Source organism: Zophobas morio, unplaced genomic scaffold, assembly GCF_036711695.1.
Source record: "Zophobas morio isolate AGI-343-1 ecotype UQ-CSIRO unplaced genomic scaffold, CSIRO_AGI_Zmor_V1 ptg000030l, whole genome shotgun sequence".
Lineage (NCBI taxonomy): Eukaryota > Metazoa > Arthropoda > Insecta > Coleoptera > Tenebrionidae > Zophobas > Zophobas morio.
In genome coordinates, this window is record NW_026972135.1 from 11,187,044 (window position 1) to 11,210,678 (window position 23,635).

General features: G+C 33.6%; 1 protein-coding gene across 1 annotated transcript in view; it reads left to right on the top strand.

The window, feature by feature from the left end:
* LOC135139160 (uncharacterized) overlaps positions 1 to 23,635 on the top strand; it is a 132,100-nt gene that overhangs the window by 68,545 nt on the left and 39,920 nt on the right. Inside the window, exon 3 of the mRNA XM_064069295.1 lies at positions 4,681 to 4,796. The gene's annotated coding sequence lies outside the window, so the exon portion shown is untranslated. The remainder of the gene's footprint in view (positions 1 to 4,680; positions 4,797 to 23,635) is intronic.

Here is a 23,635-nt window from a genome sequence, read left to right on the forward strand (position 1 = left end):
TACATTTTTGTAGTGGGAATTTAAAAAAAAAATGCGATGACGTCATCAACATTTTTGCAAGGGCACGTCTATCAGTTGGGATAGATGTAGTGTAATGCTACGAATAAAATTATTATATTCTCAAATTTTCGGGAAAATGAACTGGGTCGTTTTGAATATTGATTTGTAATAATCAATAAAATAACGAAACAATTTACTCACGTATACGTATCAGAGGCAACTGAAAATCGTGTATGTATAAACATTCTTAATTTAAGATGACAGGCGTAACAGCATACGTGAGAGTCAAACAGAGAAACTGTAAACAAAACGACCATCGGTTTTATTGCTTCGACTTCCGCTTATTATATAAAACGTTGGGTTTTATTTTAATTCTTGACGGTGAAATTCACAATTGGTTGATTATAAACATGTCTATTTCACATTCGCGGAACCAAGTGAGCGCATAAAACAAATGCAGCTCTGTAATGTTAAAGTCGATGTAAATAAGCGTGCTACCCTTATGTTTCAACCGAGTTTTTCCTTCAACAAATTTTGTGTCTACCAAATTGGGTTGGTTGGGGTGTAATACTAATAATAAGTGTTGCCTTTAATTTAATCAATAAAATAAATTGACTTCATTAATTTTTTTGAACCACCTCTTAAGAAAATCTAAAAAATATGAATGGAATGATAAATCACAAGTACAAACTCATCATATTTTTTGCATTTTAGATAGGATTTATTCAGCAAAATTTAAGGGTGACGTCATCAATTTTTTTAGGAGGGATGAACAAATACATTTTGAACAAAAGTTTACCATGCTTATAATAACTTTAAACTATTCCCAAGATTTCAAAGCATTCGGTTTTGTAATTCCTGATTAAATCGATAAAATAAATTCACGCCTTCATTAATTTTTTTGAGTCACCCTGCATATGCAAATCCAAAAATATGAATGGAATAATAAATCACAAGTACAGACTCATCATATTTTGTACATTTTAGATACGATTTATTCGGCAAACTTTTGAGCTGACGTCATCAGTTTTTTGTAGAAGATAACCAAATATATTTTGACTAAAAATTTATTATGCTCTTTATAACCTTAAAACATCTGCAAGATTTCAAAGCATTCGGTTTTGTAGTTCCTGATTAAATCAATAAAATAAATTTACGCATTCATTAATTTTTTTGAGTCACCCTGTATATGCAAATCTAAAAAATTTGAATGGAATGATAAATCACAAGAAGAGACTCACCATATTTTGTACATTTTAGATAGGATTTATTCAGCAAAATTTTGTGGTGACGTCATAAATTTTTTAGGGGGGACGACCAAATACGTTTTGATCAAAAATTTACCATGCTTATGATAATTTTAAAATATCTTCAAGATTTCGAAGCATTCGGTTTTGTAGTTCCTGAGTAAATCAGTAAAATAAATTTACGCTTTCATTTATTTTCTTGAATCACCCTGTATATGCAAATCCAAAAAATATGAATGGAGTGATAGATCACAAGTACAGACTGATCATATTTTGTACATTTTAGATATGATTTATTCGGCAAATTTTCGAGCTGACGTCATCAAGTTTTTGGAGGGGATAAGCAAATATATTTTGACTAAACATTTATTATGCTCTTTATAACCTTAAAACATCTGCAAGATGTCAGAGCATTCCGTTTTGCAGTTCCTGATTAAATCAATAAAATATATTTACGCATTCATTAATTTTTTTTGAGTCACTCTGTATATGCAAATCCAAAAAATATGAATGGAGTGATAAATGACAAGTACAGGCTCATCATATTTTGTACATTTTAGATATGATTTATTCGGCAAACTTTCGAGCTGACGTCATCAAATTTTTGGAGGGGATAAGCAAATATATTTTGACTAAACATTTATTATGCTCTTTATGACCTTAAAACATCTGCAAGATTTCAGAGCATTCGGTTTTGTAGTTCCTGATTAAATCAATAAAATATATTTACGCATTCATTAATTTTTTTGAGTCACCCTGTATATATGCAAATCAAAAAAATATGAATGGAGTGAGAGATCACAAGTACAGACTCATCATATTTTGTACATTTTAGATATGATTTATTCCACAGACTTTTGAGCTGACGTCATCAAGTTTTTGGAGGGGATAAGCAAATATTTTTTGACTAAAGATTTATGGTGCTCTTTATAGCCTTAAAACATCTGCAACATTTCAAAGCATTCTGGTTAGCAGATTAAAAATTAAATTTCAAAATGTTGTTTTATAATTTTGATTTTTTTCCCAAAAATCTGGACGTTTCGGGTGAAAAGTCGATTCAGAGTTGTAAACTACATGTGTAGTATGTTATTTTATACAATTGAAAACCCATTTACTATGTACAATTTTGAAGTGACGTCATCGCATTAGTGGTGGGGATGATTAGACAAATTTTGGTTAGCGTTTTACCATCTACATGATATTCTTAATATAAGTACAAAATTTCACAACAATCGGTCGAGTACTTTCGGAGATTATCTGTCTAATAAAAATCCGGGACGGCAGACGGACAGACGGACAGACGGACGGACAGACGGACGGACAGACGGACGGACAGACGGACGGACAGACGGACGGACAGTCGGACGGACAGACGGACGGACAGACGGACGGACAGACGGACGGACAGACGGACGGACAGACGGACGAACAGACGGACGGACAGACGGACAGACGGACAGACAGACGGAAATGGGAGACCTATTTCTTCGTCTTCTAGGGGTCATGAAAGATCGAGAAAACGTAAAAGTAGAGAGTCGGCCGACGGACTCGATTACAATACTTCCTTTGCTTACGCTCGGGAAGTAAAATGTTTTAATTATTACAATTTCAAATATCTATATTTAAGTTTTTTCAAATAGAATACCTAACATTTTATTAGTGCAGCTTATTCTTTTTTTTTTTGTTCTTCCTTTATTGCTGAGTGTTTTCTATATTTAAAGTTGATAGTTACTACGAGTTTTAGAGACACATCGACATATTAGAAGAATGACAAAAAATAGAGCAAGATAGTAATAAAATACAGGCTGTTCCTTTTGAAACAACTGAAATATCGATATTTGAAAAGTTTTAATGTTTGTTATGAACACTGTATATTAAAATTTGATTTAGTTGATAGCACAACAAAGCAAAATATTGTTAAGGCAGACGTTACAAATAACCCTATTACATTTTTTATTTTTGTAAATCCTATTCCCAAAAATGTCAAGAAAATTGGAATAACCTGGCAACGTCGTATCCGAATTGCAAAAGTAAACTGTGGTTGTAAAGCCAAAGAAGGTCAATCAAAATATGAAAAATTATATAGGGTGTTTCATTAAAAAAAATCTGTGTAGCGCCTTAAAAACAGAACATTCTATAGAAAATATAATCGTCAAAGAACCTTGGAACTTTGGTTTTTGGAGTCGTGTTATAGAACATGTATACGACGCACGCCGGAATAGGATGTCGAGTTCGACACCGACACCGACACCGGTTTGAACTGAGTGTGAACATAGGCATGTAACGTGGCGCCACATTTTATACAATATTATTATAATAATTAGATATTTCTACATGATAAATAAATAAAAAAAGTATATTTTATAATAAAGAACAATTGACAATACATGGATATTTACATTTTGTCAAAAAATACAAATGCAACATATTTTTGGTTTTTATTATTTTTTAAGAGAAAATTAATGACAACACTCACAAAATGCGAGAATGTGGAGAGCAGAATGTCCTAATTATTTTGAAGAAACGCTATTATACCAAAAAAGTCAGTTACAATTGCAAGGTATCAGAACATTTAAAACAATCAGTGAATATAATTGAAGACCTAGAAGTGAGAATTATAGAACACGTGGCGCACTCTGCGGCTATTGCTCTTTAAATGATTCTTCGTTTTATGCACAATTTTTTAAATCGACATTAAAGTGCAATGTGTACATATAGAATTGTTACAACTCGGCGTTGACGTATAAATGTGAAATTCGTGCTAGCGTCAAACCCAAATGTATTTTTAAATTATGTTTATTTCTGGAAAAAAATCAATGTGCAGCTGTTCACTGGATTGAAGATGATCATTCACATGGTTATTTGCTTTAATAAAATTTCGCTGTCGTAAAACACAAAGTAATTATTCCTCGTCAACATAATAAGAAAAATTCGTGCGTTCCATAACATTAAATAACGAAATGCTCAAACATTTCCATAAATGGCAAAGGTGAAGAGGTATTTAGGTTTTTTGTTTAAATAACGCGATAAAATTGAACTTTGAATGTTTCAGAAAAGTACGCTAACAATATTATGTATCAAAGGTTGTTGTGAAAGAATTTTTTACTTATAATGACAAATAAAAGATCGCACATCAAGTTGGCTTTGAAAGTTCATGAATTTTGCCGTCTCGTTTTGATGATTTACGACTGCTGTCACAAGCGTCAATCATAACCTAACTTTCCTAATCTTTTTCAGTGTATTTCAGCCCGATAGGTAGCCAACAAATAATAATCTATCTCCAGATAGATATGATACCAATTCAATCCCAAGGAAAAAGTGACAGATTTTCCAAAACCAACTTTATGTATGATCTCTTTTGATCACCGTCTAGTTTTTAATTCTATAATTGCCACATTTGGGGAGACATCTAAATAATTGATTTTTTTTGCAGATCCAGTAACCCGATTTTGAGAAAAGAAAAACAACATTGGCAGAAAAACTAATCTCTACGGAACCCAGAGTTTAGAGGCGGCGAAGAATTTATGGGTTTAATTTTATATCCACGTGGTGAGTGTGAATATTTTCGAGTTCTTGTTATAATTTAAATGTCAAATGTTTTCAAAAAGCCGTTAAATTAATGTATTCGGTATTACAATAGTTTTCGTTTTCTTCAAAAACCAAAAAATTTTAAAACGAGGATTTCAAAATCTAGTATGTAACACAATGCGTTAATTATGAATTCCATTTTCTTTAATTGTTCGTTGTTCGAAATTAAATCGTCGTTAAATTTCCATTTAACATTTTTATTTTATTTAAATTGAAAATTGAAATCTAAAATGTCGTAAAAATTAACTAATAATAATTAAAATTCGAGCGCTATAAACTTGAACGGCTTGTCATAAGAAACTCTATAAAACGTAAGCTTTTTATTGTCCATAAATTGTCAACCTTATTCTAATGAAATGGGATAATTTAAAGGACCGTTTCTGAGGGATCGTCATTTTTAATTCGTTTTTAGTATTTTAATCGGTCCTAAACGGAAATCCTCGGTAAATTAATATTAGATATCCGATGAAAGTTGTAATCATTGTGAAGAAATTTTTAACGTAATCAAGACGTGTTTGAGCAATGATAAATGCACGGTTTACAAAACTCGGAAAATTTTGCCCATAACCATTGATACTTCGACGTAAACTTTGTTTGAAAGATGTCACCAAGGGAGTTAACAGCCAGTGACCATTTCTCATTGTTATTCCACATCTAAATCCGACTTGCAATCTACTTTTAACCCAATGGAGAGCAAACCAAGTCAAATTCACTCGGACATAATCCCAATTCATGGTGCATATAAACTTATTGAACTCGAATAAGATAACGTCTCCTTCAACAATAAACTCCAGAACAAGATACCTGAACTTTAGAGAAACTTGCATTCAGCAGATGCTAAGTAATTCTAGACATTCGAAAATTTTTTGTCGACCCTCCTCCATAAATTACCCGAGTACATTATGGTGTGTTTTTGTCGGGCTATTATGTACATAATTGTCAGATAATAAATCATTTCGCGTAAATAACTTTGACAGACAGTTTATTGTTGCTATTATGTAAAAATTCAATAACGAAAATAGAGCACGATTTAACTGAAATTTAATGAAAATACTGACGTTCTAATATATACGACATATTTATTTTATCGCTGCCAGCTTTAAATTCGCGTTCATTGATCAATTTATGATAGGGCCGATGGTCCACCCCCGAGGGATGTTAAATCACACCTCATTATTGAAGTTAAAATGTCACTGTAATGAAATATGAATGCCTGGTACTGTGCATAACGCTTGTGAGCCAATTAGTGTTCGGAAATCTCAGAGGATGGAAATTTTGATGTTTGATGTGTCAACTTTAATGTTATTACGATTGCTTTATTATGAACATTAAATTTGAAATTGGTGGTGTCGTTGGAAATTAAATTTGTTAAATTTAGCGGATCAAAGAGACGCTTTATTTTTAGAAGGGTCGATTTGAGTTAGATACTGCTAATTTTGAACTGACAAGCGAAAAATCGTCGCTTAGATTTTAGAGTGTGGGTGTAATTTATAAAAAGTCGAGTGATGTTCTCGTAATCTTTCTTCATACATTCACACGTGAAAACTTGGTTTTGACAGCAATATATTTAGCCTAATTTAGCTTACGACTATTTTTATGTAGCAGTGTTCGTGCTTGAACTAAATTTATGTCGGTATGATATATTTATGAATATGCAGCCACAAATGTCAGGGCTTGTATGTGGGAGACGTTTTCGTGTACTTAGAATGTCATGATTTTCGGAAAGAGGATGTTTATGGGTTTATAAATAACGAAAAGACATAAGTCAGGGAGTTTTATCATGTAGCTGAAGGGAAGTGATTAATGTGTTCGAAGTTTTGTACGATACTCCAAAAGATTTTGTATTGAACTTCGAAAAAATATTGTATGAACTTGGAATTGTTTGAGAAGAAATAATATTTGTTGTGTGTCAAATATTGCACTTTTTCCTAAATAAAATCCTGATTTGTTTACTTTTCTCTTAGTACGACCTACAACAACTTTGTTTACCCTGTGACGTTGAAACTTGGAGAGAAGTGAGTGATAATGGATTGAATATTTCTGGATCATAACAAACTAACTTTTCATGTTTAACCATGAGTGCTATTTTTCATTCTTGTTTATTCAACAGTGGTCCCTCTTCTAAAAATAGGAACTGGTGGTGACAAATTAATTTATTAAATTGGAACTGTTTTGTTTCTCATAGGAAGACAGGTTTAAAAAAACTGTAATAGTGTTACCTAACTTGTAGATGATATACGTGGATTTAACATTAAAAGCCATATCAACGTAATCGCATCAAACCTTCTCTGTTTTAAAGTTAAGCGTTTGTGTTTCAAGTGTCTAAATTAAATTACTTTCGAACATTATTTATGGAGAGGGCCAAACTTTTGTTACGGATTTATTTACTCAGGGACTACGAAAGCTTGTTAATCTAAAGCATTACGAATCTAAATCTAAAAACTTTTTTAATATCTTTCATTGATATTTGTTTTTAAAGCATCGATCGGCGATGTATTGGAGAACGATCTCATTCTAGAACGTCCTGCAATTTCGTAAACTTAAAATTCAAGGCGTTTGTTTCGAGATTTCCGAAAAGTCGACAGAATCTGTATTACTCGTTTATTAAATCATTCCTGCTTTAATGCAAATTTGCTACGTGAGATTTTAGGCTGTCGCGAGGTGACGCTTTAAAAGGTGTTTTAAAGCTGAATTTTCATGCGTTTCACACTTGACCAGTATGTTGAAAAGTAGGAAAAACTTTGGCTGTAGGCATAATTGACTAGATATCGTTAATAAAAGAGCCTTTTGCTCTTAATATTGGTCGGCACACATCTCATTCCCTCTCTATTCAGCTGTCTTCAGTCACTCTAATACCGAATTAGCTCCGAACTACTTCTCACAAGTGGAACGATTTTTTGGGAAGGAATCCTTTAATTGACCTTGGCAGAGATAAAACAATCGCTTAATTTACTTCAAATTCATCGCAAGTTCAACGCGAATTCACGAATTCTGTGGAAGTTCGTGGAGAATACGCAGAGTCCATGTCCAAGTTCAATCGAAGTGTACACAAGAATTCACGCGAACAACTTCGCAGTTTAGTACCTAGCAGCGACAATCCAAGGATTTTTTTTTACTGATTTACATGCATTTTCGTCGACCCATTTTTAAAAGCACATCTGATGCATAATTGGATTAGGAAGGAAGCTCGGCCATAAAAGCACTAGTTAAATTTTTATGAGGAAAAGCCCGCTTTTAACGAAATTTCACATATTGTCGCTGATCTGTTAAAACCTCGTATCTCTAAAGCATCAAGTTGTCAGGAACCATAAAACTTAACATTTTTAACACTTGAAAATGTGATTAGTTGGGCAGGATAGAATTTGCGGCTTTGGGGATTTATTTTACATCTTGTAATTTCGTGTTTTCGCATATTAAATGTTTACGGTATATTTAAGATAGTCGCACTGTTCGTATTTCTGAAAATTGATGCAGTTTCGCGCATGGGTCAGTTGCACGCCACGGTCCTATGCGCACAACGGTCAGAAAATTTTGCAAATAATTTTAAGCAATTATTTTTGTACAAATCTGTAAGCAACATTTTTTACACAAGCAGATTTGCTGATGTTTTTATCTCTGTACTGTTTGATTTTTTCAAAAATCTGCACTTGTAGGGTTAAAAATATAGGTACATTGATAAACAACAAGTGTAGATGCAGTTATTTTGCATATAGATGATGAGTCCACGAGAACACAGTCAAGTTGCGCCGGAATTATTGTGTACATAATCGTTGTGTAATAATCAGTCGTGTAATTGGAGTTATTAAGAAATAAATTGTTGAGTTTTACCCACGCCGATTTTAATCACCCGTTCAACGTAGCAGGATCTAGTAAATAAGAGAATAATTCTTACTAGCCTTATTTTCTCGAGAAGTGCCTCATTGCATTTGAGGTATAAGTATGAATTTTAATAAACCCGTCTCTAAAGTATCTCTGAACATGAGCTTCAGTCTTTTTCAAATATGAATCTCTCATTTGGCGACTTTCAATGAATAAGTTCTCATATAAAAACATGTTATTCCTTTAGACATGACTATGAATGCGTCCTGTATGTACGTACGATTTTATAACGATGTGTAGATATTAAAAGAAATGTTTTTGTACTGGTTGGTAAAATCCGTCTATATTACAATTTTTCAGGTTTGAAAAATATGTGCCTATTGTGCGTTCCGGTTTCACTTGGGAGCGTATAAAGCTCGTATGCAATGCATTTTAAATGGGAGAATTTGCGGTGGTGTTGTCAATTATCGAAAAACCTTCCGGTTTCTGAAGCAGTTGATACATGAATCTTACACAAATAATCATAAAGTTTGTGTCGTTCCGCTTCTATTCGTGTTAAAATTTGATTTCCATAATTTTAAAATTGCGCTTTTTGGTTTTTATCACGTCATATAAATAATAGTAATATAACCAAACCAAAATTCAAGAAATAATTGGATTTACTATGAAATTTTAATATATTATATCATGGATCATCAATGGATTTAGTTTAATTTGGTATACAACGCTTGCTTGCGGTTTTTCCCTTTTATTTAGTCAAAGACATCATATCAGTTTCCATAATCCACGGCTAAATAAACCAATACCGTTGTTGTTAAATATGTAATTCAAAATTCCTGTAATGTGAGATACAAAGTTCTGATATCTCAGCCTTGATCCACCCAAACAACCTTCTTCCTCCATAAAACCTCGATCGTTCCCAAGCAACGCTGGCCTCGCTTTTGGCTCTGTTAAATTTTACTCTCGAGCGACCCAATTACACACCGATTCTACACCTCGATAATGTAAATTTCCAAATATCAAAGTAAAATTTTACGCCGCTTTCGATTGTGTGGGATATTAGAAAAGGAGAATTTTCCTCTCTCGCAACCGCCCGCCACGTTCGTCGACCGGCTTTTCCCTCGCAGCAACGAAACCGTTTATGTATTTATATTATGGGATTTATGGACGGCGGCAATTCGGGGATTTGTTCGGGGTTGTTAAGTACCCTAAAAAGCCCCCTCAGTCATAAATCAACACGCGGCGGTTGAAAATCACCGATTCGACACGGGTCGCGAAAATGTTTTGACTTGTCGAGAAATCCCATTTTAGGAGATGATGGTGCGACGATTAGGGCTGTTTTGTCGTCGGGGGTGCGTACACAATTTTTTCCCGGAATGAAGAGGTCGATGATCGTCGGCCCGACGGATGGGGCATCGTAAAAGTTTTATCATTGGAGAGGCAGGAGGCGTTTTAAAATAATAAGAAGGAGGACGTTGGTGGGTCGTTTGCGCGAATTTTGCGGAGATTTTAGTGGAGGAATGGAGGGATGAAATGACGATGAGTTTGAGGAAGTCGGCTCACCTGTTGTTGATGATGGGGAGTGCGGGATTTGATGGGGAAGGAGATGTGTGGGATGCTTCGAAATTACTCGGAAGGTGTTGCGTCGTTGGGTTTTACTTATTCAGGGGTTTAGTATCTAACGAATTGAGGAAAAATTTGGGTTTAACGGTTTTATTGGTGGTGAGTGTATCGCAAGGATTGACATTGGGGCCGCTGTTGTCACGTAATATATATTATACAACAAAATATTCAACCGAATTCATTATTTTTATTTAAAATCAAACAATTTCAGTCGCGTAGAGTGAAAATTAAAACCGATTCCAGTCTAATACCGCCACAAGGCGCACGGTTTCCATGGCAACGGTGTAAACAAAACGTCTAAATGAGCATGGTTTGTTGTCTCCGTCTCCGCTTTTATCAGCACTTCATCAGCAATAATATCATATATCCAAGACACAAGATCTTTACATGTAAGTTTTGAAACATTTTATATAAGTGGAGCGAGATAAAAAAAATTAGTTTTGATAATTATCATACAAATTTCCGGATAATTTTTTAAATATTGAAAATTGCAAGACATCGTGCACTCTAAGAACGACACAACTGTAAAACTGCGTAGAAGCTTGAAATCGGTCAGGCCAAGTCCACTTTCAAATTTAAAGGGTGGGCGCACCTTCAGAGGCGTCCGTCATCGTTTCTCTGCCATAATGAACTTTTCTAGCATAAGGGTACCTGTTTAGATTAGTGCCCAATAGATTCATTCGCATTCGTGCTAGCGTGTTCACCAGTTCACTTAAGTTTATGTTTCCCTGTGTTATTATTTGCGATTAAAAAAAAATAATTGAAAAAGCAACCCCCTTCTGAAGTGTGCATGTTACGCTACTGACTGATAGTTCGTTGTCGGGTTCTGATGACTCACCATGTTAGATTGATAGAAATGATTCATCTCTATTTTGGTATGTCCAGTGTATTTGCAGACGTTGTAATTTGGGGGGGGAGCATGTGCCCTTGTGCCACCTGGTACCAGCCGCCCCTGGGGGAACGTCATGAAATTGCTGGTGGATATAATTAGAAAAATTTTGGTCAGCGTTTAACCATATACATGATATCTATAACATTCTTATAAAATTTGACAGTCATTTCGGACTACAGACATACGAACGGACAGACAGACGGAAACGGGAGATCAGCTTTTTCCTACTCTTGGTGTATTGAAACGTCGAGAAAATATGAAAGTAACTAATTATAAAAATTAAAAAAATAAGATTTACAATCGGTTAAACTTAATTTGTTAAAATATAAAACTTTGGGTGAATTTCACCAACCTCAATTAAAGTTAACGAACAGTTAAAAACAATCGTTGTTATCGTATTATAATAATGCATTTATTTTATTCATCGTTAACTTTAACTGAGTAGATTCCGTTATTTATCAATATAAAATCTTCAGAACCAATAAGAATGAGTGATAGAGGTGGGTGGGTGGGCGGGGTCACTTTTTACTTTTTTAGATTCTGCCGCTTGTCAAAATAGAACTCAATTCCTATCTTACAGTTAATAAAATAAGTCAATGAAATAGAGAAAAATGTGGGCGGCGCTGTCGAGCAAGCGCACCTGCCCCCTCTTCATTTCAAGGACTACTCTTAATATTGTTTAGTCTTATCTTGGCAAGTACTAGCCCCGCCCACCCGCCCTCTATTTTCTTAGAGAGATATCATTTGAAAAAATTAGTCTTAACATAACAAATGTTAGGCCCGGCCACTCGCCCTCTATTTTCTTAATCATTTGCCAAAATTAGTCTTAAGTTGGCAAGTACAAGGACAGAAACGAGAGACAGATAGACTATAGACATACCAACGGACAGACAAATGGAAACGGCAGATCAATTTTTTCCTACTCTTGGCGTCATGAAACGTCGAGAAAACATGAACGTAACTAGTCGCCGTATGGACTTTGTTAAAATATTTCCTTAATTTTACGATATTCATAAAGTTTGTTGATTCATCCTTCTGGAAAAAAATTTTTAAGTAAATTTTCACTGATCAGGTGAGACATTTCCATTTAAATTGGCTCTCATTTTCAACATTATGCCTATAAGTTTTCTTTAAAAAAATGTACAATTAAATTTTGAAATTAATTCGCTTTGAATTTTACTCGTTAGTACGTAACGATTTCGTAATTATAGAACACGAACTAAAATTTATTTATCTGTGCACTTTGGAGAATTGATAACAATCGTCTCAAAAATTACGTTGTTCATGCCAGAAGCAAAATATTGATCACGTCATTCAAAGAAATGAATACTTATAAGTAAAAAAAAAAAAAACGGAAGGAAACGCTGTTTTTTTATTTGATTTAAAAAAAATATATTTTACTGTTCTTTTCAATAAACAAGTGAATTTCGACTGCATAATCATTCTCGAATGTGGCCTCTATTTAAATCCATATTTCTGCGATCGAGCTCTTTCTCGAATTGGGAATTAGCGACTTCCAGGCTTTTCCAGCGCCGCTTCGAGACTTTCTGGGTCCGTCGCGACATCCGCTTGCAGACTTTCCTTTAATGAATGCCGCATCGCGCGACCGATGAGTCATACTACATACGACAGGAAACGCATACATACTAGAAAACCCATAGATACTAGAAAACCCATAGGCGTCGTACCGGCGCGGTAGGTTGAAATTTTGTGATCGGATAGAATAGCATTTCATAAATGACACTTCACTTTTGCTCTGAGGTTAACACTTCGACCACAACACAATATACCTTAATCTCGATAAATAAGTTGTATGAAATTAAAAAAAAAAATACTTTTTGTGTTAGGAACATTTGGAATATGTATTATCTAAAAATTAGTTCATTCCAAAGCTCCATATTTTTTTATTTCAAAGTTCACATTGCGTATTCTGCAGTCGTCCCCTAGTTCGAGAAAGAGATATCTCATGCTTTATTCAGGTTTTTCATTTTTGCTATTTTATTGCCTCTTATTAATAAAAAAAAAAACAAATGCCAAAATTTTATGGCGATCATTAAAGTCAGTGTTGCTAGTATTTTTTTTTTTTTGTTACTTTATCGTTGTGACATTTCATCTGTACAATTCTAAAACCAAAACCCATGCTCAGTGAGATTTACCCGTCAAGAAATAATATAGATTTCGCTGTTGGCAGCTTTCACAATTTGTCGGTCCTTAATCGGCTACTCAAGTTGTTATTAGGTAAATCAGTTTTTGCTCATTTAAATAATATAAAATTACAATGTCGTGACTTAAACATTCGTTTGATCAGGCGATATTTATTGATCGGATACTTAATGGTTTATGTTACTATTACGATTGTTACAACGACTTTTTTAATCGTTATGGAGGGCGTTAATATAATAAAGCTTGTTTAACGGCCTACCCCGAAAAAAGCGTTGTTTACTGTATGTACTACCCTTCTAAATTACACATTCCCAGACAGATTTCACTTTTCGAACCCTTATAATAAAATTCCTCCCATCGTCGAAATTAAATTTCAACAAAAACTGAAAAGCGACCCTATAACTTCCCACCATCCTCTTTCCCTTTTTCACCTGAGTATTGAATAGCGCTCGGCCAAAAAAACAAATTGAATTTTCACGGTTTCTTAATTAATTTTTGTCAATAGTAATTTCGCGAGATTGTGAGCGTTAATCAAAGAAAATTTTCAACCTATTCTCGGAAGAAAAATGAATCTCCTACCTTGAATCGAACGTTATTAGGGTCCTCTCCTTCACCCCTCCCACTTCCACCCACCCATCATTGGTATTTCAAACCTGGCGTAAAATCCGAGCTGGCGTTTCATTACTGGTATTATACGAGTTTGTAAGTCAATTAATAACCTTATCGATCTTTGTCCCGAAGATATTTTTGGTGGAGTGGAAGGCAGGAGATTTGTTCGCGCATAAGTAATGAACGCGTTTATATTACGTCGTGTTTACCCTTTTTGTTGCTAAATTTCGGTTTGGATAATATCATGTAGAGAGTAAACGAAGTCCCGCCGGAAAAAACACGTAATTTATTTACAAAAGAAACAGTCGGTGCGGAAAATTGTTTCGGAATACCGTGTGTCGTTAAACGGGAGAAGTTTTAAATTTTCCGGGAATGGTATTAATTTTGTATGGGACGCCGATGCGATTTTCTTGGTCTATTTTTATCAGACGAGATACGGAGAGAGATACCGCGTCGTCATTATTTATGTACATATTGAAATGTCCTCCAAGGATGGAACCTTAATAAATAATAAAAGCACAATGTGGAAGGAATACGTGAAATATTTTACCTGTGTTCTGCGGTGTCGTGAGCGCTGTTGAGGGGGTGTCGGAAGGGTGTAATTTTTTCCTTTCGGTGGTATTAGATGAATCGATCGCTCGACTTAATAATAGACCGTTTTGATAAAGGTGCTAATGGAAATGAATTTTTATTATTTCGAGGAAGTTTTCAAAGGGGAGTGGCAGAACTCGACGGAAGTGTGGTTTGTAAACGTATTTTATTTTTTGGTCTTTTGGCGCAGCTGCTTTTGAAACAAAATCGCTTAACGTCGAAAAATATACATCAATATTAGAAAACAGCGTTGTTTTTATTCAATTCCTGCAATTGGTGTTTGAAATACAGTCGGACTTAGACATGAGGAACAACACTGTCGCTACTTATAAGTAATTCAACGTCCACATTGTAAATGTATTGGATGTCACTAGTTATACATTGTAAACTGAAACGATGACCTCGTTTAGGAACCCAGTAACATTTCTGAATTTCGTTTATTGATTATTAAAATGACCCTCCAGATCTTTCAGTGATATTGGAATTTCGGTCCTCCCTCGTCCTTAATTAATTATTTAATTTCAAAAATGCGCATATTAAAATTCAAACTGGAGAAGTGTGCAGAAAGCGCGTTTAAGATTTTGACCAACAAAAATATTTAAGTGAGAGTTCACAAATCCAGAGTGTTATGTAATTATAGACGTTTACACCGGAGCGTAATCAAAACTTTTAATCGTTGCGTTATTAATTAATTTCGTGAATAAATTGACGTGGAATGCAAATCTCGACAATTTTATACTTGATTTTACGTAACGGGCAAATTTTACGCCACCTGATAAATTAACGCCCACGCTGTCTGCTCAGTTTCGCAAAAACTTCGCAGCCAAATTTCTGATGAAATTCACCTGAAGTCTGGGCTTCAGTAAAGAATGGAAGTTTAAAAATGTACAGAAATTAAATTTTAGGAATATCGTGCGGATGGCAAAACGCATCGATTTGTTTAATCATCCCTACTAACGGTTTGATGACGTTAATGCAAAATTTTGCGTGGTAAATGCTATTTAAATTTTATAAAATAATATGCTTCTGTACTTGTGCTTGATGAATCCGCTTTGTTTTTTCCCTACATTACTTACCGTGCGCAAAAAATATTGCAATAGGGACCCTCCGGCGAACGGAAGCTCTCATGTTCTCTAAAAATAGGTCTTTCGTTTTCGTCTGCCTGTCGTCTCTGTAAAATTTTAGACGTATGAAGAAATATCGTCTAAATTTTATTTCGCTAATTCTATATATATTTTCTTTTTTAGTTAAAAACATGTAGGTAGTAAAGTTAAATTAAAGGAGTAGAACTACAAAAGTGATGTACAAAGTTCCAAATTTTCTGGTAAATAAGGTATTACTCACGACAACCACACAAAGCGAAATGTCAAAGAAATCAGTTGCTTTGCTTTTGAGTACTCGATTTTGCATTGAAGCAAACGCATTATTCTAAAAAAACATAAACTCAGAACAGGAAGCGGAAGTGGCCGACGGTAACAATTTACGATTGTTACTGGTTTGATTATCTTGCCTATTTTTCTTTCTATTTAAAGAAAAAGTGAGATTTTCTTCAAACAAAAAAATAGTTCAAGGTTATTTACACCCGCTTAAGACGAGTTCCCAACTTTTTCACTTGCATTTTCAGAATTAGTATTATTAGTGAAATTTTTCGTCACGTATTTTTAAAATGCATTGTCTCAATTATTTGTGGAAATTTTGGAACGCGGTGTTCACCACTGTTCAGCTTATAAAGCTCTATACATTATGTGGAAAACGTTGTCGATTTATTTTGTTGAAAATGAGATACAGTAAAAGCAGCTTCTTCGATACAAGTTCCTTTTTAGTGTATCTTATTTCCGACAAAAAATCGCCAATGTTACCGGGGTAATTTATAGACTTGTGTAAGCTGAAAGCAGAAAATTTCACACAAATGCTAAAAAGAAGACGATGTAAAAATGTTTAAAAAAAATGTTCCTGCGTTACATAGCGAAAGGTGTGGACAAGTTATACTTATTTAAAATTTCATAATAGGTTTGTTATTAACGAAGATATTACGTTCTGAAAATATGTATATTGAAAATCCCAAAAGCCAAACTCCTTAAGTACAGTCCAACAAATTCAGCTTCTTCGAAAAATTACAAAGTTAATATATTCCTTAAAAAAATATATATATCAGAGATCGAATGCCAGATCCTTAGAAGCAAATCTTTGATTTTCTGATTTTCCTATTTTTCGACTTTTCGATTTCTCGAATTTTCAGTTATTCGATGTTTCAGTTTTGGGATTTTTTGATTTTTTGACTTTTCGATTTCTCGATATCTTAATTTTTCCGTTTTGAAATTTTTAAATTTTCGATTTTTGGATTTCTCGTTTTTTCAATTTTTTGATTTTTGATATTTTGGATTTTTCGATTTTAAGTTTTTAAAATTTTTCGAATTTTTGATGTTTCAATTCCATTATTCAGATTTTTGATATTTAACATTTTTGATTTTTTGATTTCTCGATTACTCTCGACTTCTCGGTTTTAGATTTTTCAGTTTTTCAAGTTTGATTTTTAAAATTTTCGATCTTTTGATGTTTCGATTTTTCATTTTTTTAATTTTTCTATTTCTCGATTTCTCGATGTTTTAATTTCTAAATTAATTATTCAATTATTCGAGTTCTCGGTTTTTCGATTTTTCAGCTTTCTGATTTTTGCACTTTCCAATTTTTCGATGTTTCGAGTCTTCAGTTTTTCAACATTTCAGTTTTAGGATTTTTGAATTTGTATATTTTTAAATTTTTCAATTTTATAAATTTTAGATTTTTCGATTTCTCTATTTCTCGTTTTTTATTTTTCAGTTCTTCGATTTGTTAATTTTTCGATATTTCAGTCAGGGATTTTTCAGGTTTTTGATTCTTCAATTTATTTATTTCTCGATTTTTCAATTTTCCACTACCAATTTTTTTTTGTCTTTCAATTTATCGATTTTCCAATATTTCAGTATCACGATTTTTCAAATTTTTAATTGTTCAATTTTTCGATTTTAAATTTTTTTCATTTTTCAAATTTTCAATTTGCGTTTCCAAAGTTTCTATTTTTTTGCCTTTTCGCTTTTTCGACTTTTTCAGTTACCCATTTTTCGATTTCTGGATTTTTGGATGTGTCGATTTCTCGCGTTTTCGATTTATTTCAGTTTTTCATATCTTCAATTGTTCATTTTTTTGACTTTTCTGTTTTTCATCTTTTCGATGTCTCGATTTTTCAGTTATTCGATGTTTCAGTTTTGGGGTTTTTTGATTTTTTGACTTTTCGATTTTTTGATCTCGATATCTTAATTTTTCGATTTCTCGATTTTTCAATTTTTTGATTTTTGAAATTTAAAATTTTTGATTTTAAATTTTTCGATTTTTTGATGTTTCAATTTTTCGATTATTCAGATTTTCGATATTTTAATTTTCCGATATTTTAAATTATTTTGGATTTTGTCATTTCTCGATTGTTCAGTTATTCGATGTTTCAGTTTTGCGATTTTTTGTTTTTTTGGCTTTTCGAATATTTGATCTCTCGATATCTTAATTTTTCGATTTCTCGCTTTTCTTTTTTGATTTTTGAAATTTTAATTTTTTTTTTTTAATTTTTCGATTTTATGATGTTTCAATTTTTCAGTTACATATTCAGATTTCCGACATTTTAATTGTCCGATATTTTAAATTTAGGATATTTTGATTTCTCGATTTTTCGACTTCTCGGTTTTTGATTCAGTTTTTAAATTTTTCGGTTTCTCGATTTATCGATCTACTCATGTTTGTATTTCTCGATGTTTTAATTTTTAAATCATTTCGTTTTTCGGCTTTTCGCTTTTAGTATTTTCCAGTTTTTCGATGTTTCGATTCTTTAATTTTTCGACATTTCAGTTTTAAGACTGAACTCAATTTATAAATTTTTTCAATTTTTCGATTCGTCCGTTTTTCGATCTTTCAATTTCGATTTTATAAATTTTAGATTTTTCGATTTATTTTGTTTTATTTTTCAGTTTTTCGGTTTCTCAATTTTTCGATTTCTTAAAATTTACATTTTTTGATTTTTCAGTTTTTCATTTTTTTGATGTTTCGATCTCTCGAGTTTTGTAATTTTCGATTTCCCAATTTTTCAATATTTCGATTTGGGAAAATCCAATTTCTGGATTTTTGGGTATTTTAATTTTAATCGCTTGATCTAATGATTTTTTGGCTTTCGGGATTTAAATTTTTCGGTTTTTCAATTTTTAAGTTTATTGATTTTTCGATTTTTAAAAAATTCTGCCGAATAATTGTTTTTTAAATGTTATAAAATAGCATTCTCCTGCATATGTGATTTATGAATCCGTGTTGAGTTTTACTACCCTTGGCACCCAGATTTTTGAAAAAAGAAAAATCAAAATTCTATAACAATATTTAACAATTTAACTTTGAAATTGCAAAAACCGAATGCTGTGAAATCTTGAAACATTTTAACTTTACTAATAATGTTAAAATTTTAAAATATGGTCCTAAAAGCATGGCAAATGCATAATCAAAATTTGTGCGTTATCTTATAATTGTGCAATAAATGGTTCTTCAAATTTGGGGGAAAAAATTGAGTGTGGTTAATTAATAAATCAGTCTTTACCTCTGCGTTGAGGAGACAAAATCAACAAATTTCATTTTCTTTTATCAATTATACTTCAAGGGCGAGGGAAATTCTGTGCCAATCATCTTCGACTAATTTAGGATGTGTCTTTTGCCCTCTCTTCTGCCTTATCTCTCTTTTGTCCCTCAATCTCTTCTTCTCTCATTGCTTTTGACATTTTTATGATTTTTGTACTTTTGTTATTTTAACGCGTGAAATCCTGAACTCTTGGAATATATTTCTTAGATGAACGGGGGCCATCAAACTCCTTCCAAGGTCATATCTAGTTACATTGGTACCTGGAGTGCCTCAGTCCCTCAGCTTAACTTCGGTCCAAAGTGATCATTTGCGTATATTTAAGCTGATTGTAACAGTTTATTATTAAAATGAATTAATTCCTAATCCAAAATGCATTGAGTGCGTACCCCCAGTAAATAAGCATAGTTAGAGTCAGGTAGATTTTTCCGGACCAGAGTCAGTACCATCCCCAAAGCGCGAGGATGACCGCGGACCGGATTAGTCACCGCCCGACCTGGACCGTAGCTGAGGTTCTCCGGAACGTTTGTGTCGAGTTGTTTGCCGGTGTTTCAAGTGTGTCTACCGTATTTTTGAGTTAGATTTATCTAGCTGTGATGTCGAACATATTTATGTCAAACGTGAGTTTCGATTTATCGAGGTAATTTTATCTATTTTTTGTAGTCTGTAAATGCTACACCAACTTTAAACTTGGTTTAAACGGTAGAAAAGGTTATAGAATTCGTTCCGAGCTGTTTTGAACTGTCGTGTGTAACCGCCTTAATATAAACAATCGAATTGTCGAGATTCTACGTATCGAGGTCCGACTGTATTGTGTATTCACAAATTTAAAGCTTCATAAATAACTCAACTCGTGTTTATACAAGTTGCCAAAAAATAACAGCTTTCAAAATGATGCGTTTTTTAATTTTTTCCCAGCACGTGCTTAACAGCTTCGCACTGACAGCTAGCATTGGTTGTTGGACAGATGGTGACTGGGGGATTAATTGTCCTCTCTTAGTGTACGAAGAGGTAGTTTTTAAACACATCGCGTGGAAATTTTCTCGCACCGACAAATATTTTTAGTGGTTTTCGTAGGTCTCAAACAGTTTGTTGTCAAATCGTGAAAAAATCCTCTGTGACACGGGTAATCTTATTAGCGGACGAGGAGGCTTCAAATACGATTTAATCTTTTTCTCTTGTAACTCTGTATGCTTACACACGGGTCCACATTCTGCGATTCCATTACTTACGAGCCAGAGGATTCTAGTTATATTTCGATGTTCACGTCAATACGCATCGGGAGGCGAAGAATCTGATTAATGCGAAACAAATAGAGCTGTTTTGTGGAATAATTAAGATGAATAATATTCTGGTAGCGTTTGCAGGTGCGCGAAATGTTGGGATTTGACGTGCAATTTAAAATCTACATAGACAAAAGTGGAACTGACATACAGTACGTTTATCGGTTGCGAAATATAAAGCAGTTTACCATTTTAGTGTTATAGTTTAGGCTGTATTATAATTATTACAAAAGTAAAACTATACAAACACCGTTTGATCCTTCCGCTTCCACAGTGGTTAAATTTAGTTCAGCAATGATGTGAAATAAAGCCACAGTTTGTTTTCTCATAATAAAATATAAAAATATATTTAACGTAGGAAGTCATGACCGTAAGCTAAGCTTGTTTTCACTGAATTTAATTTTCAAATTTAATTAAATGCAAGTGCACCAGGTAATTATTTTCTATAGGGAAAATACCAGTAACGTTATTTTTTGACATTACAAAGAACCCAGACTTAATCTTAAGAAAAACTAAAATGAAAAGCAAAGCGGTAACATAAATATTATATGTGAACTTGGTAATAACGTGCTAATTTTAAAATCGTCGTTGCAATTAAATTGAATTCATTAATAAATAGTATACTAATTTTTTAATTGGCTTTTCTTTTTAATTTTTTTAAATGCACTTTAAATTGATATCGTGTATGAAAAAGCGGAAACTTGAAATATCAGATGTTTGGTTAGACGCTTTTATATTCTGAATATTCATTAAGTGGTGAAAAGACGAAATCGGGAAGGTAGCAAAAATCCAGGAGATTGTGGAAACCATGTTCCTAGAATTAATTATTCTTTGTCGTTAATTGGCGTTGTTTATTGGAAGTCAAGTTTAAAAAGTTTTGAATTGAGACATCGGTTTTGTTCTTCTTTTATTCATTAAAAAGGGGATTGGAATTGTCATTTATTAATTTAATTGCCTGTTTCTACTTTGTTGATCAATTGATCAATCAAACCTCCCCGATGAACATTTAAATTGGTTGAGTCATAACCCAGCTTCTGTTTAATGTGGCCGTATTAATTATTTCGTGGTAATTGTTCGAAGTGATTGTTGCATTTGTGAAAACGGTAATTACGACAATTAACAATTTTGCATTCGGCACGTTTGCAACATTTTTCACCCCGATCCATGCGGGTGTTTTGTGGTTTTTTGAATTATTTTTAAATCGATGTCGCGTATTCATTGCTCGATTAATTGGCAGTTTACTAGCACTGTTGCTACGAGGAACTTCCATACAGGCCGTCTTTACGAACATACCTAATATTCTCATTTCGTGCTATTCATTGCATTCCCTTTTCAACAGAATACAATAAGCTCACCCCTCAATAAAATTTTATGGACTTTGCAAAAGCATCTGGACATTTTACAACAGTTCCGAAGACAGATGACATTTCTTTTCACGGGATCTCGACTGACACGTGCTGGAGGTATTTTAATAACCGTTGATTGTGCACTAAGTCGATAAACTTTTAATTAAGAGACATTCCCAACCGACTGTATGAACTGCATTCTTACCGGGGAAAAAACAACCGAGCGTTTTTTTGTTCTATCATTCTTGTATCAGTTTCCTAAATTTCTTACAATATCATTATATTTATGGTGTTCTTTGCTGCCATTCGCCGTGGAAGCGAGCCCCTGTTCCTGCTATCAAACATCTGTTACATGTTACGTAATTTCGTTAAGGACCTTTTCCCCCACGGTCCGTCATAAACTTCCATATCGCGCTCGATTGGACTTCCCTCATTTTTTTTATCGGAGTGTTGCTCCTCGAGTTTACAGTAAGCGATCTGTTTTGTTGCGTTTGACACAAATGTGGGTATGTTGTCAAATTACTATATCAAGATGGTTTGTAGTTTGATCGAAGATAAAAAGCGAAAATACGTAATGTTTATCTAATGAGATAATGATTATGGGGTGCTTCAAGGAAGTATTCTTGGACCGCTGCTGTTACCTGGGTAATTATTTTAATGACTCCTAGTTTTCAGTGCAAATTTTGCGGCTAATAACGTGGGGAAAAGTGATTTTTTTCATCTGGGTTGTGACAATGGGTCTATCTTCAAGGCGGCTTTGGCAAAGTGAAAGTGAGGAAAATTATATGATCCGTTCTGTAAAAATGAAACCTTTGAAGTTGTATACATATTGTCCCAACTTTATTTATTATTAAATTGTTATTGCCCTGTCAAGTTAAAGCAGGCAATAACAAACTGTAAACAGACCTTGTAGCAACAGTAGGTAGAATCCCCTGCCAGGGACGTACTTGCCCTATTTAAGTTACAATTTTATAATAACTCCACAACTAGTGTCAAGATCTGAAACTGCAAACGCTGAAAAAGCAAGAAGGAAAAAATCAGCAGTGTATGAATTATTGAAGCTCCCAATATTCAGCAACAGCTTGTTTACGTGATCCTCTTCAAATAACTAAACTAAAACTACGTTATTTTAACACAGACATTTCTACGCATTTCAAAGGAAAACGAAATTCAACACGTTCTTTGTCTGTCGGTAGAAGTCATTACTGTCACGTCGACAAATATTGTTAGGTCCTACGCTATTCATAACTGAAGCGAACGATCTCTGTAAGCAACAAGTATTTTAATTTCGAATTCTGCGTGTCGAGAAAAGACGTTGTTATCATTATGCTGAATATAATATGTGTACAAAACCTGTCGAAATGGAGTTAATGGCGAAGTATAATAAGCACATAAAGAACAAGGGAAGAAAAACAGACCGAGAAATTTCAGCCGCAGTAGACGGCACAAGTCTTACGGCGGCGGTTCTGTTTAATTTAGGGAATATATTTGCTTTGCTAAAAACTAGTGTTGGAAGCTTTTTGCGTACAATTAGATCGACAGCATATAATTAAACAGTTGACTTTGGTATTAATACGGCTGCGTCTAGCACGAATTTACTGGAAAAATATCGCTCCAGTGATGGTTAAAATTCTTTTAAAAGTTTCATCCGACGTCGCTGAATTCGGGTTACCGTTTCCTCAAAAGAAGAATTCTCTAATGAGTTTAACGCTGGCGGATTTTCTGAATTCGGAAGAGAGGAAAAATCTCAAATATGTAGGGCAGATGTTTTTGCAATCGGGTTATATTTGTGTCCAGGAAATAGTGTGAGAGAGAAACGTTCGAATGTA